Here is a 19,592-nt window from a genome sequence, read left to right as displayed (position 1 = left end):
TATTCCCCGCCCACTGCTTACTTTCCATTAAGATGCTGCTGGGGGAAAATTCTAGCTGGCTGGCGGGGGAATTTTTAGCAAATATTTCAGTTTTATTAAATTCATATTAGAGCGGGAGGGAGGACTACGCAGGGCCGGGATATATTAGGCTAGGCAGGGCTAGGATTTATAAGGCTAGGCTCTGACGCTAGGCTGGAGGGGTGCTGGGGTTGTGAGTTATTAAACTTGTTCTTATTGTCGGGGTTGTGTTATGAAGGCTGGAGGTGTGTAAATGTTGTAGTTGTTTTTATTGGTGTTGTGACGCTCGCATTCGTATGAGTTTGATCGTTGATAAGACCAACGGGTCTTAAGCCCGTTGGTCTGTGTCCGTTGATCTTAAACCCGTTGTTCTGTGTTCGTGCACAAATACGCGTGCACACTAACACACACCGACACTCACGCACGCGCGCACACGCACACTCAAGGATTACCTACGATAAGGCTGGAGAAGGCTGGCTAATGAATGGGGCGCGATAATGGGATGGGTGGATGTTGTGGGAGAGGAGAATAATGAGTGAACAAGAGGTCTTTGTCCCCCCACTTCAGGTCTCCAGGTCGTCCTGCCCCCCCCCCTCAGGTATCTAGGTCGTCCTGCCCCCCCCCCCTCAGGTATCTAGGTCGTCCTGCCCCCTCCCTCAGGTATCTAGGTCGTCCTGCCCCCTCCCTCAGGTCTCCAGGTCGTCCTGCCCCCCCACTCAGGTCTCCAGGTCGTCCTGCCCCCCCCCTCTCAGGTCTCCAGGTCGTCCTGCCCCCCCCCCCCTCAAGTCTCCAGGTCGTCCTGCCCCTCCCTCAGGTTTCTAGGTCGTCGAGCCTCCCCCCCTCCCTCAAGTCTCCAGGTCGTCGTGGCCGGAGTCGTCCAGATGTCTCCCAAGGTACCAACCTTCCCTCAACATTTAATATGCAAAAGCTGTACTCGCACCATCACGTGACTCTCTTAACTGTATTTCAGCTGTCAGCAAATATATACAAAAATAGGTCCAAAGGTCAGATAGGAGCGTACTCACCTGTATGTACGCCACTATACGCTTACACAGCTCCTGTGCCCCGCCTCGAGGTTAGTGTTTAGAATTAGGATTACAACACATAAGGAGAAGATATTCGCGAGGGGAAGCGACTACCGGAAAAATAGGAAGATGAAACAAAATGCCTTCAAAATGCCATTTGATTTTGGAAAGTGCAGATTCCTTTGCTGGTGCGAGAGTGCGTGAGTGAGTGAGAGTGAGCGCGAGCGCTAAGAAGTAAGATCACAAAATACATGGAATCACAGCATCTTCATAACTTCAGACAACAGGGTTTCAGAACAGGGCGCTCTTGCCTGTCACAGTTGCTGGACAGTTGACATGGCACTAGATGCCATGGAAGACAAACAAAACGCTGATGTAATTTACACAGATTTTGCAAAAACCCTTTGACAAATGGGACCATGGTGTTATTGCACATAAAATGCGTTCAAAAGGAATTACTGGAAAAATAGGCAGATGGATCTACAATTTCCTAACAGAACCCAATGTGTAATCAAAATAAAATCCAGCCCATCAGCCGTGAAGAGCTCAGTCCCCCAGGGTATTGTGCTTGCTCCAGTACTTTTTCTCCTCATATCGGACATAGACAAGGACACAATCTATAGTACTGTATCATCCCTTGCAGATGACTCTAGGATTTTTATGCGAGTAGACAACATAGAAGACACGGCAAACCTCCAATCAGATGTAGATCAGGTCTTTCTATGGGCTACAGAAAATAATATGGTGTTTAACGAAGATAAGTTCCAGCTCATGCGCTACGGAAAAAATGAAAATATAAAAACGGAAACCACGTACAAAACGCAGTCAAATCATAACATAAAACGTAAAAGCAATGTAAAGGATATGGGTGTACTCATGTCGGAAGACTCTATATTTAAAGAACACAATAAAGTAGCTGTCACACCTGCAAGAAAAATGACAGATTGGATGACAAGAACCTTTCACACTAAAGATCCTATACCGATGATGATACTTTTCAAGACGCTAGTGCTCTCTAGAGTGGAGTACTGCTGCACAATGACAGCACCTTTCAAAGCTGGAGAAATTGCTGACCTGGAGAGCGTGCAGAGATCCTTTACTGCTAGAATCCACTCAGTAAAACATTTAACCTATTGGGACCGACTAAAGAGCCTAAATCTGTATTCTCTTGAACACAGGCGGGAGAGATACATTATAATTTACACATGGAAAATATTAGAGGGGCTGGTCCCAAACCTGCACTCAGAAATAACATCACATGAGACCAGAAGACATGGCAGGATGTGCATAATACCCCTGTTGAAGAGCAGAGGTGCAACAGGTACTCTGAGAGAGAACTCTATCAACATCAGAGGCCGGAGACTGTTCAACACGCTTCCACTACACATAAGGGGCATACGACCCTTCACAGTGTTCAAGAGAGAACTTGACAAACACCTCTAAAAGATACCTGATCAACCAGGCTGTGACTCATACGTCAGGCTTCGAGTAACCGCGACCAACAGCCTGGTTGACCAGTCCAGCAACGAAAAGGCCTGGTCGACGACTGGGCCCCGGAGACGCTAAGCCCCGAAATAACCTCAAGGTAAGGTGCGTGTGGGTTCCCAGCTGGTGCGTGTGGGTTCCCAGCTGGTGCGTGTGGGTTCCCAGCTGGTGCGTGTGGGTTCCCAGCTGGTGCGTGTGGGTTCCCAGCTGGTGCGTGTGGGTTCCCAGCTGGTGCGTGTGGGTTCCCAGCTGGTGCGTGTGGGTTCCCTGTTGATGCGTGTGGGTTCCCAGTTGGTGCGTGTGGGTTCCCAGCTGGTGCGTGTGGGTTCCCAGCTGGTGCGTGTGGGTTCCCAGCTGGTGCGTGTGGGTTCCCTGTTGATGCGTGTGGGCGTCCGTGTCTGCCTGTGCGTGTCCTCGTCCGTGTCTGCCTGTGCGTGTCCTCGGCCGTGTCTGCCGTGTGCGTGTCCGCCCGTCTATTCGTCCATGCAGTCTGAGCCAAAATGGGCCCATCTCTCTCTCCCTGACATTAAATCTAATTAAGCCATTAATAATTCCTACAGCGTGTTCATTACAGACGACGAGTTTACTCTGACGGCTGCTCCAGCCACGGGCTTCCTCCCTCACTCTGGCTTCCACGCTCTGGCTTCCTCACTCTGGCTTCCTCCCTCACTCTGGCTTCCACGCTCTGGCTTCCTCACTCTGGCTCCCTCGCTCTGGCTCCCTCGCTCTGGCTCCCTCGCTCTGGCTCCCTCGCTCTGGCTCCCTCGCTCTGGCTTCCACACTCTGGCTTCCTCGCTCTGGCTTCCTCACTCTGGCTTCCTCGCTCTGGCTTCCTCGCTCTGGCTTCCTCGCTCTGGCTTCCTCGCTCTGGCTTCCACGCCCTGGCTTCCACGCCCTGGCTTCCACGCCCTGGCTTCCACGCCCTGGCTTCCACGCCCTGGCTTCCACGCTCTGGCTTCCACGCTCTGGCTTCCACACTCTGGCTTCCACACTATGGCTTCCACACTATGGCTTCCACACTCTGGCTTCCACACTATGGCTTCCACACTATGGCTTCCACACTCTGGCTTCCTCACTATGGCTTCCTCACTCTGGCTTCCACACTATGGCTTCCACACTCTGGCTTCCATTCCTCCTGTAGTTTCCTGCACGTCTGGGAGCCAGACAGGCAGGACACACCCTCTGGCCCTCACACACACGTATATATCAACACAGGAAAATGGCCGAGGCATAAATACGAATGCCGCATTATCATTAATTACTGTGTACACAACGAGGTCTCAAAACACGTGTAATTAATACAGATAACATAACACAGAGTTCACCGAAGCAAATACAGTGTCGGAACCCTTTACTGACGTTCCGTGGATGTCGTACAAGTACTGGTAGTCAAACGTTGTAACAATAATAAACAATTTATAAACATGTTGACTAGATCACACACTAGAAGTTGAAGGGACGACGACGTCCTGGACCATTCTCAAGTCGATTGACAATCGACTTGAGAATGGTCCAGGACGGACCGAAACGTCGTCGTCCCTTCAACTTCTAGTGTGTGGTCTGGTCAACATACTTCAGCCACGTTATTGTGACTCATCGCCTGCAATTTATAAACAATTTAAAATTATATAAACTATAATATTGTTATTAACGAACACACCAGTAAGAAATCCTCGAGGTTTTACACCTCGAGCGGGGCCTGACAGCTGAGTGGACAGCGCCCGGGATTCATAGTTCTAAGGTTCCGGGTTCGATCCCCCGGCGGAGGCGGAAACCAATTGGCGTAGTGTGTTTCACCCTGATTTCTCTGTTCACCTAGCAGTAAATAAGTACCTGGGAGTTAGACAGCTGCTACGGGTTGCTTCCTGGGGGGGGGGGTAACAAGGAGGCCTGGTAGAGGACCGGGCCGCGGGGACACTAAGCCCCGAAATCATCTCAAGATAACCTCAAGATAAGAAGGTTCTACAGTGGGCAGGAACCCCGCCCCACCAGATCAAGTTATCACATGCTTCACTCAAAAAAGGCTGTATGTGTACTCATTGTATAGTAGTTTACATATTAGGTCGAGACAATCAATGGGAGCCGGTCGGCCGAGCGGACAGCACGCGGGACTTGTGATCCTGTGGTCCTGGGTTCGATCCCAGGCGCCGGCGAGAAACAATGGGCAGAGTTTCTTTCACCCTATGCCTCTGTTACTTAGCAGTAAAATAGGTACCTGGGTGTCATCCCCGGAATCATCTCAAGATAACACAAGAATCACCTTACGAATATCAGATATCGTTTGCTCGTGGATATGCGAGATTGAGGGCCGCTTCAAGCAACAGCCTGCTGGATCAAGTTATCACAAGTCGAGTGCTTCTTTGACTACAGCATCACTACGAAGTGAGACTATCCCACGAGGCAATTGTAACTCTGATGCAAGTGAATCAAGTATAAAGATTATTGCCATAAATTTCCATTAAGGAAGCTTGTAAGAAACTTCATGGCTTTTTGCCGGAACAAAAGTAGACGTCGGCATGATAAAATGGATAGTTTTCTTCAAGACGTGCCGGACCAACTGGGCTGTAGTGGATACGTGGGCCTGCGAGGCCGCTCCAAGCAACAGCCTGATGGACCAATCTCTGACAACTCCTTGAATCCCATCAACGCTTGATCAAGGTAAAGTATGGCTTCGAGGATATTAAACTCAGACCATGACGAAATCTTCACCTATACAGCGCCCGTCTCTCTCCCCTTCCCATCATATTACCTTATCGTCTCTTTCTTTCCCACTAATGGGTTCCCTTACATCTGCCCTTTCTTCATTATTCTCTCTCCTACCTCCCTTTCCCACCCACTAAACCCCACCCATCTTATCCATATCTTTCTCGTGTTCCACGGTCTCTCCTATACTCTCCCACGCCATTCATCTGTCCCGTAGAATAAAGGCGTTATCTTGACTAGCCCTGGTGTAGATAATCAGTAGGGATAGGGGACAGAGCGGGTCTAATACGCTCCAGATTGCTTATATTCTCCCCTCCATCTTCCCTGGCCTTGGCACTCCTTGCTTCTCTCTACTCTGGTATGTGTCGGGGATTGTAGCTGTGTTGTGGTTGTTGTGTTGTGGTAGTTGTGGTTAGGTGGGGTGTGGTTGTGATGTGTGGTGGTGTGTTAGGTTGTGCGTTTAGTGGTGTACAGGTGTACCAACGCGTGCATAAACGGTATGTATAAGTTGTAATTTTTATGGATTAATGTAATCCATGTAGCTTAATTACAAAGTATAACTCACAATTTGCTAATATTATCATATTGCTTTTGTTTTGTGTGTGAATTACTGCAAATTATTCAATATTATAATAATTATTGTAATTTTATTTTTTATATATAAATTTCATTTTGGGCACCGTTATTTTTTAATATTCTAAATAATTGTATTCTTCTACAGGCTTGGAGGCGGCCCTCCACTCTCGGACTGTATGTAAGTATTACCTCTATTGGTTGTTATTGGCCCTGTCTGTGGCACTACTGGTGTATGTGCTCCCGGGTGCCACAGAGCCTGGCACAGTCTCACAGCAAAGATCACCTTAATCGTCTCAATTTGTTCTTGACTGTGTATTGGGCTCCTGCATCATTCTTCCCCCCTTCCCTCCCCTCGTCTACCCCTCTTCCTCCCCTCGTCTACCCCTCATGTACCCATAGGTTGTTTCTGCCCAGTTCCTCCTCCTTCGGCTTTCCCTAATTCCTTCCCCAACTTCTACAGTCCATATCCTCATCTCCTAAGCATCACCCAAATCTTCCTGTTCATTCCCTTCACTACCTGGTAATCTTCCGATCATCTCCTGCATCCACAGTCTTCCTTTCCACCCATTCCAGCCATATCCATCCCATCCCCCTCCATATCAAGCACATCCTATTCACCCACGCTCCTCTCCACTCCTACCTCGTCCACGCCCATCCCCTCCACTCCCATCTCCCTCACGCCCATCTTTCTACTCCCATCTCCCCCACGCCCATCCCTGCTCCTCCTCGGTCTACCACGCCCTTCTACTGAATTATTTATAAGCTGGCAACCCCAGTTTGTACTGCCACTCTCTATGATTTTCACGATCTGTGAGGCTCCTGTTTTCTCCAGCTTGTTTCGTGTTTGTGATGTGTTTGTTACATTATGTATTTGGGATGGTTTCTATGGGGTTTTTTGGTGTTTGGAATTTGCGTGTGGTGTTTGGAAATGGTTCCTAACACCACGAGCCCCTACAGACCTTCCTTGCTATTAGAGATAGATAATTAAGCTGGAAGTCTCGTAATAATTGACTAACAATATACCAGCAAAAATAATGGTCAAATAATGAAAAACTATCCTCCTAATAACAATCAAACCCCCACATGATAGCATGGCAAGACGGCAGTGTTTATCTGTGTGTAAGAGAATGTCTGTCCACAGGAAGACAGACGCTTGTCACAGGCTTCATAAACTGGTCGGGTTCCGACCCCCCCCCCCCCTCCCCTTTCTCCATTCACTACAAGACATGTAGTTTCTTGTGATTTTGATGAGGTCTGGAATGGGGAATTTGTTTTCCCTGTTGCTTAGGAATTTTTCATCATATCGTAATATTACATATTCTAAAACAGAGACAGAGAGGGATGGAGAGGGGGAGAGGAAGGGTCGGGGGGGGGGGGGGTAGAGAGGGAAGGATGTTAGGGGAGAGGTAATGAGAGAGAATTCAGGGGAGGGAAGCAGTTGAGGAGAGACCGTGTAAAATTGTGTGTGTGTGTGTGTATATATATATATATATATATATATATATATATATATATATATATATATATATATATATATATATATATATATATATATATGTCGTACCTAGTAGCCAGAACGGACTTCTCAGCCTACTATTCAAGGCCCGTTTTGCCTAATAAGCCAAGTTTTCATGAATTAATTGTTTTTCGACTACCTAACCTACCTAACCTAACTTAACTTTTTCGGCTACCTAACCAAACCTAACCTATAAAGATAGGTTAGGTAGGGTTGGTTAGGTTCGGTCATATATCTACGTTAATTTTAACTCCAATAAAAAAAAATTGACCTCATACATAATGAAATGGGTAGCTTTATCATTTCATAAGAAAAAATTAGAAAAAATATATTAATTCAGGAAAACTTGGCTTATTAGGCAAATCGGTCTTGCATAGTAGGCCAAAAAGTGAGTTCTGGCTACTAGGTACGACATATATATATATATAAATATATATATATATATATATATATATATATATATATATATATATATATATATATATAATTATGATAATCCGTCTCGGTCGTATAGGAGAGTCGAGAAGATCTGAGCCGGAGAAGGGCCTGAGGCTCAAGGTGGGAAGTAGATCCTCGGGAACAAGATGTAGAAAGGGAGGTTGGACGGTGCCAAGAGCTAAAACCTCGATTCTGTATTCACACATGGTAAACACACACACGGGTGCGGGGCAGAAAGGGTGATGGAGAGGGGGCAAAGAGGGAGAATATTGGTATGAAGGTCGACGATGCAGAAGTGGAGTAGATAATGTCGGATGGAGGGAAGGAAAGGGTGTAGAGTAGATATGATAGGTATGGGAATTGGAAAGGAGAGGAAACAGTGTGGGAGATAAGTAGTTGGGGGAGATAGTGAACGCGAGGGAGACGAAGAAAGAGAGCTGAGAGAGACAGCCTCTAGACATAATTAAGTTGGGCACCACACACTACGTTTACGAGAGATTTTACACACACACACACACACAATATAATATATAATTATATATATAATATATATATATATATATATATATATATATATATATATATATATATATATATATATATATATATATTATAAGGGGCATAACTGGCCGACCCCTCAGTGTTCAAGAGACATCGCGATAAATACATTCACAGGATACCTGATCAACCAGGCTGTGACTCATACGTCAGTGTGCGAGCCGTCGCATCCAACAGCCTGGTTGACCAGTCCAGCAACCAGGAGGCCTGGTCAGGGACCGAGCCACGGAGACGTTGAGCCCCGAAATCAACGCAAGTTAAGGTAAGGCTAGGTCCTGTGTTCCTGTTGGGACCTTTCATTTCTGGGTTATCAATTGCTGGAATCGAGGACATTGTATACGTTGCCAAATATTTTAGCTCTACCGTTATCAATACACGTTCTTACGACGTCAGAAATTTAATTCATCCTTGTATCTAAACTCATAGACCAGTCGATAGAGCTTCGGCTTCACACACGTGGAGTCCACATTTCGAGACCCATATAGCCCAGGTGAATGGAACTCCTTGTATCTATTTTACTTATGTTGTCTGGTGACGCCTTGTAGTGAAATATGACACACAGAATCCGTAGAGTTGATTTCTGATTCTGCACATTATCCAGACCGCTTATCACATGCCTCTGTATGACTAACCATCCTGTGTGATGGGGATTTTTTAGCATCACCTAGTTAGCTTTTTTTTGACACACTGTACTCCACTTCATATAGTCTAGGGCAGCTGCACTAATGCAGATGTACCTAATATGTTAATAAAAAAAAAAAAAATATCCAGAGTTTGCCAGTGCAGTTTAATTATCACATGCCTCTGTATGACTAACCATCATGCGTGATGGGTATTTTAACACCACGTAGCTAGCTTTGTGACACACTGTACTCCGTGTCATATAGTCTGGTGTAGCTGCACAAATGCAGCATAAACCTCTGATTTGTTTAGATCCGAAACCTATATAAGTGAGCAGCATAAAAGTTGGCTACAGTTACCTGTGGCAGTCGGCACAAGTGATGAGTCCCCCAATCCTTAAGACTGCAGGTGAAAAACTCTGTGAGTAGAAACTGGGTCATGATCTCACACAACTACAGTAACGAATGCCTAGTCATTAGGTCCTTCAGACCTGCTGGTATGAGGCTCCTGAAACTTTGCAATTACTTTATGAACTCTCGTCTTCGTGAGGATATCCTCATGATGCAGCCAAAGTTTGCCTGTGCAGGCTACAGAGTTCATTGCTCTATATGACTAACCATCCTGCGAGAAGGGATTTCTTAGCATGTCATAACCAGCTCAAGACACAAACTATGAACCCCCTCATAATCTTGGACAGCTGCATACATGTACATGTACGTATGTTTGTAAACAAAAAAAGTAGCCTTTGATGTGCATATGTACATGTGTGTATTTAAATGTTAATACATTTACCTATTGTATTTTGACGTATTAAGGAGCAAGCGAGCGAGCGACCCCAGTCAACGCCACCAGAATTATATGCGTGTGATTTTAAGTCCATTAGCGAGTAGGCATATTTTTTATTGGTGCTCTGCTGGGGTTGGAGGAGAGTGCGGGAGTATTATTTTATTTCTCGCCTCCTCACGCGGGGGAGCTTGTGTGTGTGTATGTGTGTACGTACGTACGTACGTACGTACGTATTTGCCATTTGTGCCTGCAGAATCGAGCTATTAGCTCTTGGACCCCGCCTTTTTAACCAATTTATTTTTCCTCTATTATGGCTGCTACATATAATTCTCTCAAACACACACACACATCACCAGGAAGCAGCCCGTAGCAGCTGTCTAACTCCCCGGTACCTATTTACTGCTAGGTGAACAGGGGCACCAGGAAAGAAACTCTGCCCATTTCTTTCTGCCTCGGCCGGGAATCGAACCTGGGCCCTTAGGACTACGACCCCCGACCGCTGTCCACTCAGTCGTGAGGTCCCCTGTGTGTTCGCACGTGTATGCGTGTACCCACCTGCTTGTGCGTATCGTGTATACTTTTGAATTGTGCATGGAGTTGGCTTCTACTGCCCCTTATCTACTTCATTCTATTTTTCTAATTTTAAATTTAATATTTCCCCACATCCCCACCGCGGTCCACTCCATTCCCTCTTGTTCTAATATTATTCAGCTGTGTTTCGGCCCAAAATATTTCCTGTCCGAACTATAACCACTCATCCTTCTGGCCTATTCCATATTTGCTATCTTGAGTTATCTTGAGTTAATCTTGAGCTATCTTGCTAGCTTCAGGTCCATCAACCAGTTATACCATCTCCCATATTGTTCTGCGAGTAGATGGTATGTGGGATGGTGGAGGTAGACTGACCTTACTACGGTCATGTGACGCCCCAGTCACCTCTAGAGGCGGTGGCCAGTGTATTATTAATGTTGCTAATGATCATATCAGTGCTGTGTCTGAGGTTGTTCCTCGACTCTCTCTCTTGTCTCCTTCTATGTTGTATATTAAATTGGTTTTAAACTTTTGTACTTTAGAAGATATTTAAGTTACATTATTACAATCTAATTAAATAGGACTGTAATGAATTGTGATGCTCGTAGCGCAATATGAAGTGTGTCGTCGTATTAAGGATCCAGTGTGTCGTCGTGTTAAGGATCCAGTGTGTCGTCGTGTTAAGGATCCAGTTTGTCGTCGTGTTAAGGGTCAGTGTGTCGTCGTGTTAAGGATCCAGTGTGTCGTCGTGTTAAGGGTCAGTGTGTCGTCGTGTTAAGGGTCAGTGTGTCGTCGTGTTAGGCATCAGTGTGTCGTCGTGTTAAGCGTGTCGTGCTGCTGATGAAGCGTATATCATGGTTGTCTTAATGGTCTCAGTGATGTCTGGTTAGGCTCGAGTCAAGCTGGTAGTACGCACGGTTGGACCATGTACCAAGGCTTTACTGTATAGTCAAAATGTATTGCAAGTTTTGGACTCGGTTATACAGTGTTGGTGCAAGAATTGCAACATTTGCAGGGGCTGGAAATGTCGTAACGTTATTTGTGTCTAGGACTTCACATGTTGAAAGTGTGGTGCATGTCGGATGGAGTTGATATATTGCAATGCATCATGTGCTTACATTTGCAGAAATTCTGATATATTTTACAGAACAAAATGTGTTGCTTTGTGCTTTTGAGGTGCAGCGTACAGGAAGGGTTGCAATGTTGCCTCATAAATGACGCGAGTCTTGAAACATGTTACATGGCATGTATCTTGCATAATGTGTTGCAAGGCTTAGATATATTGCAACGCTGCAATATTATAAACATGTGATTATTCTGAAATTCTTGAAACATGTTCATTGCTAGGGCATGTTGCAAAGTTCAGACGTGCGGCAATGTGTCAGACAATTGCAAAATGATGTTTGTTGCACACAATTATTGTGCAGTTTTTGGTATTGACACAAGTTTTGCCTTTGATGGCGTGATTATTAGTGGCATTAGTAAACTGTTGATGTGTGTTAACTCGCGTTATTACACACCTGCTGATGCAATCCTCTCTCTCTCTCTCTCTCTCTCTCTCTCTCTCTCTCTCTCTCTCTCTCTCTCTCTCTCTCTCTCTCTCTCTCTCTCTCTCTCTCTCCCCCTCCCTCCCTCTCCCTTGCTCTCTCTCTCCCTCCCTCCCTCCCTCTCCCTTGCTCTCTCTCTCCCTCCCTCCCTCCCTCCCTCCCTCTCTCCCTTGCTCTCTCCCTCGCTCTCTCCCCTCCCTACCTTTCCAAGCGAAGTATAATTCGAGTTTGACGCAACAAATTACCTTTTATTTTATTCTAAGCTTTAGAGAATCAAAACTTTACCGTAAACTTTAAAACACACTTAAATACTCCTGGCGTTTTAATGTTCCAAGTTGCAGATTACATTAAAAACAAAGTTGTTTTACGTAAAAGACAAAAGCATTGAGTCGCATTAGGCCCGAGACACGGGAGAAGTTACTTGCAGCTTTCATGTTGATAAGTTACATGCACAAGTTAATTACAACGACAACACGACAGCTTACACTTTAATTGCGGAAATGTACTTGTATATTTAGCAAAAACGTATTGCTGTTTTGTTTGCATTTTCCATTAATATTACTATAAACTTTACGCTTGCAACCAATCCTCTCGCTGTGTGGTTTTATATTGCTGTTTGTGTGTATATATATATATATATATATATATATATATATATATATATATATATATATATATATATATATAATATGTTTATCTCTCTCAGGTAAAGCATCTCAGGTTTATCTCTCTCAGGTAAAGTAATTATCAAGAGAAAGTACTAACCTAGTATGTCTGTACAGTACTTGGAAGAGATAAGGTTAAGGTAAGAGTCCAATCACTTTCACCATCGGGATTCGAACTGCGGCCCGGCAAGTATCGAGGACGGTCTCTGTACCACCGTGAATAGATACACTGGCACACGAGGTTAGGTTAAGCTGTTAACAGCGAGTAACAGATCGTTGAGGTGAGGAAGCGGTCAGTGGAGCCAGATAACGAAGTTAACGATAACATTGGTGAGAACACTAACGGTTTATCGTGGTCTATGGTGAGACGTCCGGCTGCTGTTATGTTGCTTAGCTCACCTGCTGTATGAGCGGGTCTGCGGGCCGCTGCAAGCAACAGCCTGTTGGACCCAGCTCTCACAAGTCAAGCCTGGCCTCGAGCCGGGCTTGGGGAGTAGAACAACACCCAGAACCTCATCAAGCAGGTGTGTGTGTGTGTGTGTGTGCGTGTGTGTGTGTGTGTGTGTGTGTGTGTGCGTGTGTGTGCGTGCGTGCGTGCGTGTGTGTGTGTGTGTGTGTGTGTGTGTGTGTGTGTGTGTGTGTGTGTGTGTGGTGGAGAGCGAGAGACCAGAGTAAAGGAAGATTCTGTCAAGGGAAGAAAAGATAAAGAAACCATAGGACTGTACCCGGGACCACTCCACCAGCTCGCTCAGTCACTCAAGGTATTTTTTTTTCCTATCGCCTCTTTTTCTTCTTCATCCCCGTCTCCCTCTCTCCCTCTCTCCCTCTAGCCCTCTTCCTAGCTCTCTCTCCCTCTCTCTCATCCGATGATTCCAGGGCTTGCGACGAAAAAATTCGGCGAGGCCATTACTAAACAAGTGGCTCAGGGGGAAGTGTGTGAGGGGAGGGGAGGGAGGACAGGAGAAGGGAGGCTTGCGTGGGGAGGGGAGGCTTGCGTTGGGAGGGGAGGGTTGCGTTGGGAGGGGAGGGAAGGGTTGCGAGGGGAGGGGAGGGTTAGACCATATTCAGATAGTCTAGTAAATCTTGCCTCAGCGCTGAAGAACCTTAATATTAATCTAGTGTTCAAAAATGATAACACAGTTAAGTCCATGTTAACTAAGAACTCTCCCTCGTCTGTAGCAGGTTGTGTGTACTACATCCCTAGTAACGCGTGTGCATGTGTTTACATCGGCCAGACAGGTAAATCTGTTTCCTCGCGGTTAAAACAGCATTCATACGCTATTCGTACAGCCCAACACTCCAGTGCATTGTATTTACATTCCAGTTTATGTAATCATTCTATCGACTTAACAGGGGCAAAATGTATTGTTAAAAGTAAGGATTTCGTTGAATGAAACGTGATCGAATCTGCTCTGATCAAACATTGTAACAACAGCCTTAATGTGAGCCCTGGAATGTACAAGTTGGATCCCTATTTAAGCCTCAATATAGCACGTCAAAACAATATAGCATCCATTTAACCCGTATGGCACTTGAGGAAATTAATAGGAGCTGCCTCGTATGGGCCAATAAGCCTTCTGCAGTTACCTTCTTTCTTATATTTCCTTTCCTTCACTTATTCTTGGTGGTCAGGTGATCTGCCCAGGCGGATATAAAGGTCTGATCAGCAATGTTTTCTTATCTTCATTCTACTTTGCTCTGATGAAGGCAAATTAGCCGAAAACGCGTTAAGCATTCTCTATTTTTCACATGTGGTTATCCTGCATATATACATACATATATATACACACACATGCATACACATACATTTGTCTCTTTTACTCTGACAGGGTGAGATAGCTGATAGAGAAACTAGTGTGCAGTTTAGCACTTAATCACTGAAGGTGATTAAGGTGCTTTTACAAGCTCAGGGTGTATAGTTACAAAACATACATATATTGTATAATTGATACATTGCATGATCAATCTAGGGTACAAGTCCAATATATCTTCAAGTGTTCCAGTACTCATATAGTAGTTACAGAGTTCATCATACCTCAGCCCAGGAGGGCGAAAGTCAGTCAGTATGGGACATTCTACAATATAATGTTCAAGAGAGTGAATGTTTTCTCTTTCACAAAGTTGACACATTGTGTACTCGACATTTGGGTTTTGAGAAAGCTGCCAGATACGTCTATATCCCAGACGTATTCTGGCTATTATAACATCATATTGCCGGGTTCTTGTTCTATTAGTCCCATATGCGAATGTCTCCTCACGATATCTATCATAATATTTAATGCTACAACTTTCCGGTCTTTGTGAATTTGTTAGGTCATTTTGAGGTTATCTTGATGATTTCGGGGCTTTTTTAGTGTCCCCGCGGCCCTATCCTCGACCAGGCCTCCACCCACAGGAAGCAGCTCGTGACAGCTGACTAACACCCAGGTACCTATTGTACTGCTAGGTAACGGGGGCATAGGGTGAAAGAAACTCTGCCCATTGTTTCTCGCCGGTGCCTGGGATCGAACCCAGGATCACAAGTCCAGCGTGCTGTCCGCTCGGCCGACTGGCTCCGTCGAGGTCGGTGATATCTTCATTAGATATTTGTTTAAGTATTCTCTTTGTCACTGGTAATGAAACACCCATATCAATTTCTACCACTGATTTTCTACAGGCTGTCATTGCAAGCATATCAACAGTGTCATGCCTTGAGATGCCAATATGTGATGTTATCCCTAGGAATTTAATTTCAAAACTGTTTTCTTTAGCAGCTAAAACATTCATTCGAATATCACTGACTTTTCTGGGTGTTACTACTATGTGCATTCAATGCCAGGAGTGCTCTCTGTGAGTCACAATATATAAGTCCACTGCCTTTGTCTTTTAAAAATTCAATGGTAAGGTATATGTCTGCAAGTTCGATTTGAGTTGTACTTGCCCAGTCATTGACGCGCTTCATTGCTGTATGTATGAGAGAAAATTGTTAAAATATATTACATGCGCATCCGGTACATCGTCCACCTTCTTCTACAGAACCGTCGGTATAGCACTGAAGAAACTCTGCCCATTATTTCTCGCCGGCGCCGGGAATCGAACCCGGGACACAGGATACGTGCCCAGCGTGCTGTCCACTAACCCACCGGCCCCTGTGTGTGTGTGTGTGTGTGTGTGTTCTGGAATATTTACCAAGTAGGGTTTGCAGGAGCGAACTTCACCACTTTCGGGTCACCTTGCTAACTGTGGGTCATTAATACAACGACTCTGGACGCTTGTTTCGTGTAATGTTTGCGAGTAAAAGTGTGAATGTTGTGTAGCTCTCAGCCACGTCATGGACACGTCCCACTTCTCACTATCATCACACTCAAGGTCTTACTCGTATTAAGCCCTTACTCTCCATTCTCATGGAGAGAATGAGAGCAACGAGTCTAGTTCAACCATGGCATTTGTATATACTAGGAATAGTACATATACTAACATTGTACATGTACGTTGACCAGACCACACACTAGAAGGTGAAGGGACGACGACGTTTCGGTCCGTCCTGGACCATTCTCAAGTCGACTTGAGAATGGTCCAGAACGGACCGAAACGTCGTCGTCCCTTCACCTTCTAGTGTGTGGTCTGGTCAACATACTTTAGCCACGTTATTCTGACTCATCGCTTATACATGTACGTAGGGGTGACTCTTGCGAGGCCCCAAGTGACGCACTGCTCATATCTGACATCTGAAGCTCCCTCCCTACCTTCTATGTCGTGAAGTATTCTCCGACCCGGTTTAGAACTCCTCCAGTTTGTTCTTTCAACTTGTACATGTGGGACAGAACCACATGACTCATGGCACACTGGGAATATGCAGTCGGTTCAACCGTTCATTAACTGCTTGATCTGCCAGTCTGACGTAGCGGTCTAATGTGGGCCTGGGGGGGCTGCTGCAAGCAACAGCCTGGTGGACCAAGCTCTCACAAGTCGAGCCTGGCCTCGGGCCGGGCTTGGGGAGTTGAAGAACTCAAAGAACCCCATCAACCAGGTATAATGCGGCAGCCATGCAGAAAATGCGTGCTTTGAGCCTAGTTTGGATCTTTGTTTGGAGTTTTGGTCTCAACTCTTGCATTGTTCTCAATATTTTGCTTGCGTGTGTTTGGATTGTAGCTTCTGCTTGTTAGTGTGCGCGTGTACTCACCTAGTTGTGCTTGTGGTGGTTGAGTTTCGGCTCTTTGGCCCCGCCTCTCAACTGTCTTGCCTCTGAACTCAACAACGTACACGTGTGCGTGATTGTGCATGTGCGTATATTCAGCAATTGCTGTACATGGGCATCCAAGGCAGGTGTGCCGGGGTGGGCGTCGAGGCAGGTGTGTGCCGGGGTGGGCGTCAACAAGCGCCAGGTGTCTCCAGTCACCCGGCGCTACAATTCTAACCTCATATGGTATTATGAATCAGAATATCAATTATTGCCGCAGCGTTCATTACTGACACTAAGCTGCTGCACCCCCCTCTGCTGCTGCTGCTGCTGCTGCACCCCTCTCTGCTGCTGCTGCTGCACCCCTCTATGCTGCTGCTGCTGCACCCCTCTCTGCTGCTGCTGCTGCACCCCTCTCTGCTGCTGCTCTTCCTGCACCTCTCTCTGCTGCTGCTCCTACTCATGCAACTCTTGCTGCTGTTGCTGCCTCTATTCATACAGCTAATTTTAGTACAAGGAGTACTTTCTGATGAGTTTGCCTCGATGTTTATGAGCCCTTGATCCGACACATGTGGGTGGGATCAAGATCCTACAAATAAACTAATAGCCACACCTCTACCACCACACTTACGAATGACCAGACCTTTGCTGGCACACGAATGAACGACTTAAAGTCAGTTTCCCCCCTTTTGATTAATATCGTAATAGGGACGTAAACAGCAGCTTTGCTTTTGTGTGATTTGACGCTATATTGCTGAATTTGCCTCTGCTGCTTGTAGGGGTCGTGTTGCGGTGCTTGTGTTGTGGTGTTTGTGTATTGTGTTTGTGTATGTGTTTGTGTTTTGAGGTGTTTTCTTTTTATTTTCTGGATTCCTGTTTTTGTGAATGTTATGTTCTCTGTATTTAATATCTTGCGATTACCAGGATTTCTCTCCACGTCCTGTTCCTCCTCTTGCTCCTTCCTGTTTCTTCCTATTTCTTCCACCTGTTTTTTTATCTTCTTTCTCCTGCGTTTGTTCCTCGGACTGTATTTTATTCGTGCCGTTTCTTCCTGCTCTGGTTCCTTCACCATCTTGGTGCTCTCCATATTCTACACAAGACTACTGGGAAAGTGAGCCATAGGGAGTCAACCTTGATGGTATACACTTTACTATGACGACTATCAGAGGGTATGGGTAGGTACTGGGAGGGTACCGAGAGGGTAGGGGTGGGTACCGGGGAGGGTTATCTTGAGGTTATCTTGAGATGATTTCGGGGCTTTAGTGTCCCCGCGGCCCGGTCCTCGACCAGGCCTCCACCCCCAGGAAGCAGCTCGTGACAGCTGACTAACACCCAGGTACCTATTTACTGCTAGGTAACAGGGGCATTCAGGGTGAAAGAAACTTTGCCCATTTGTTTCTGCCTCGTGCGGGAATCGAACCCGCGCCACAGAATTACGAATCCTGCGCGCTATCCACCAGGCTACGAGGCCCGAAAGGTTAGGGATAGGTACCGGGAAGAATTAAGTGGTGTCCGTCTGGGAACAAGATAACTGGTGCTCAAGTAGACAGCCGTGTCTGCTCCATCAGCAAGTTTGCCAAGTTTTAATTCCAGGGTCGGACCTTGTTGGGAGGCATGGGGTAGGGAAGGGGAGGAGGCAAGGGGGTAGGGAGGGGTGGAAGAGTGTTTTTAATCCAAATTTATCCCATTTATCGTTTACTATTTTGTGTAAAATATTTAAAACCTAGTTGGCCAAACCCCACACGCTAGAAGATCAAGAGACGACGACGTTTCGGTCCGTTCTGGACCATTATTAAGTCAATTGTGATGAGACGAAAGGTATTTAACACCTTGCTAATATCCCCCTTGTTACCCCTTCCATCCATTCGTATAGTTGAGTGGTGTCTCCCCGTACTCTTGGCCTGTCTGGAGGACGTCTATGCCCACCACAACAGCCGAGTCAGACACAGGTGGCAGTTTGCCTGAAGCGATCAACGGCCAATATTGGTATTTGAGTGTCCCAGGGCTATCTTCTTGAGGTTATTTTGAGATGATTTCGGGGCTTAGCGTCCCAGCGGCCCGGTCCTCGACCAGGCCTCCTTTTTGTTACACACCCTCAGGAAGCAGCCCGCAGCAGATGTCTAACTCCCAGGTACCTATTTACTACTAGGTAACAGGGGCATCAGGGTGAAAGAAACATTTTTCCCATTTGTTTCCACCTCCACCTGGGATCGAACCCGGAACCTCAGGACAACGAATCCGAAACGCTGTCCACCCAGCTGTCAGGCGCCCCTCAACTACAAGCTGGGTCAAGTTGTTTAAAATAAACATCACGCTATTCAGAATTTCCAGCATTTCTTTTGTCGTTATCTATTAGCTGACTCGTTTTTCACGTGTTCAAACACCAAATTTATAAACATTATTAAAAAATGTTTGTGCATTCATAATTGAGTTTACACAGTCCGCTCCCTAATCTCTGATTAACTTAACTAATTGAACCCTTTAGGATTAGGCTTAGATTCTCGTGTTATCGGCGAGGGACATCTTGTTTAGGCCTACTTACCTTGAGATGAATTCGGGGGCTTAGCGTCCCTGCGGCCCGGTCGTCGACCAGGCCTCCTCGATGCTGGACTGATCAACCAGGCTGTTACACTCTGCTTTAGTATAACTTTCAAGTTTGGGATATTTAGGTAACCTCGCCCATATTTTACTACTTTATTCATAGCGTTATTTGTTCTTGTAGTTTTTTTTTGTGCTGCTGACAGTCTTACGGATGTTGGCAGGTTTGCTGGTGTTGGCAGTCTTGCTGGTGTTGGCAGTCTTGTGGGCGTTGGCAGTCTTGCTGGTGTTGGCAGTCTTGTGGGCGTTGGCAGGCATGGAAAGACGAACAGTAGTTTAATTCTTGTTTGGGGGGGTTGGCAAGTAGGCTGGGACTACAAGCAGACAGGTAGGTAGGTAGGCTGGATGAATGACAAGCAGGCAAGT

General features: G+C 46.0%; 1 protein-coding gene across 1 annotated transcript in view; it reads left to right on the top strand.

Moving 5' to 3' along the window:
• LOC123746157 (leucine-rich repeat neuronal protein 2) overlaps window positions 1-19,592 on the top strand; it is a 581,329-nt gene that overhangs the window by 412,089 nt on the left and 149,648 nt on the right. Inside the window, exon 3 of the mRNA XM_069314051.1 lies at window positions 5,953-5,985. The gene's annotated coding sequence lies outside the window, so the exon portion shown is untranslated. The remainder of the gene's footprint in view (window positions 1-5,952; window positions 5,986-19,592) is intronic.

This window comes from Procambarus clarkii, chromosome 78, assembly GCF_040958095.1.
Source record: "Procambarus clarkii isolate CNS0578487 chromosome 78, FALCON_Pclarkii_2.0, whole genome shotgun sequence".
Taxonomy (NCBI): Eukaryota; Metazoa; Arthropoda; class Malacostraca; order Decapoda; family Cambaridae; genus Procambarus; species Procambarus clarkii.
This window is presented reverse-complemented; position numbering and strand designations above follow the sequence as displayed.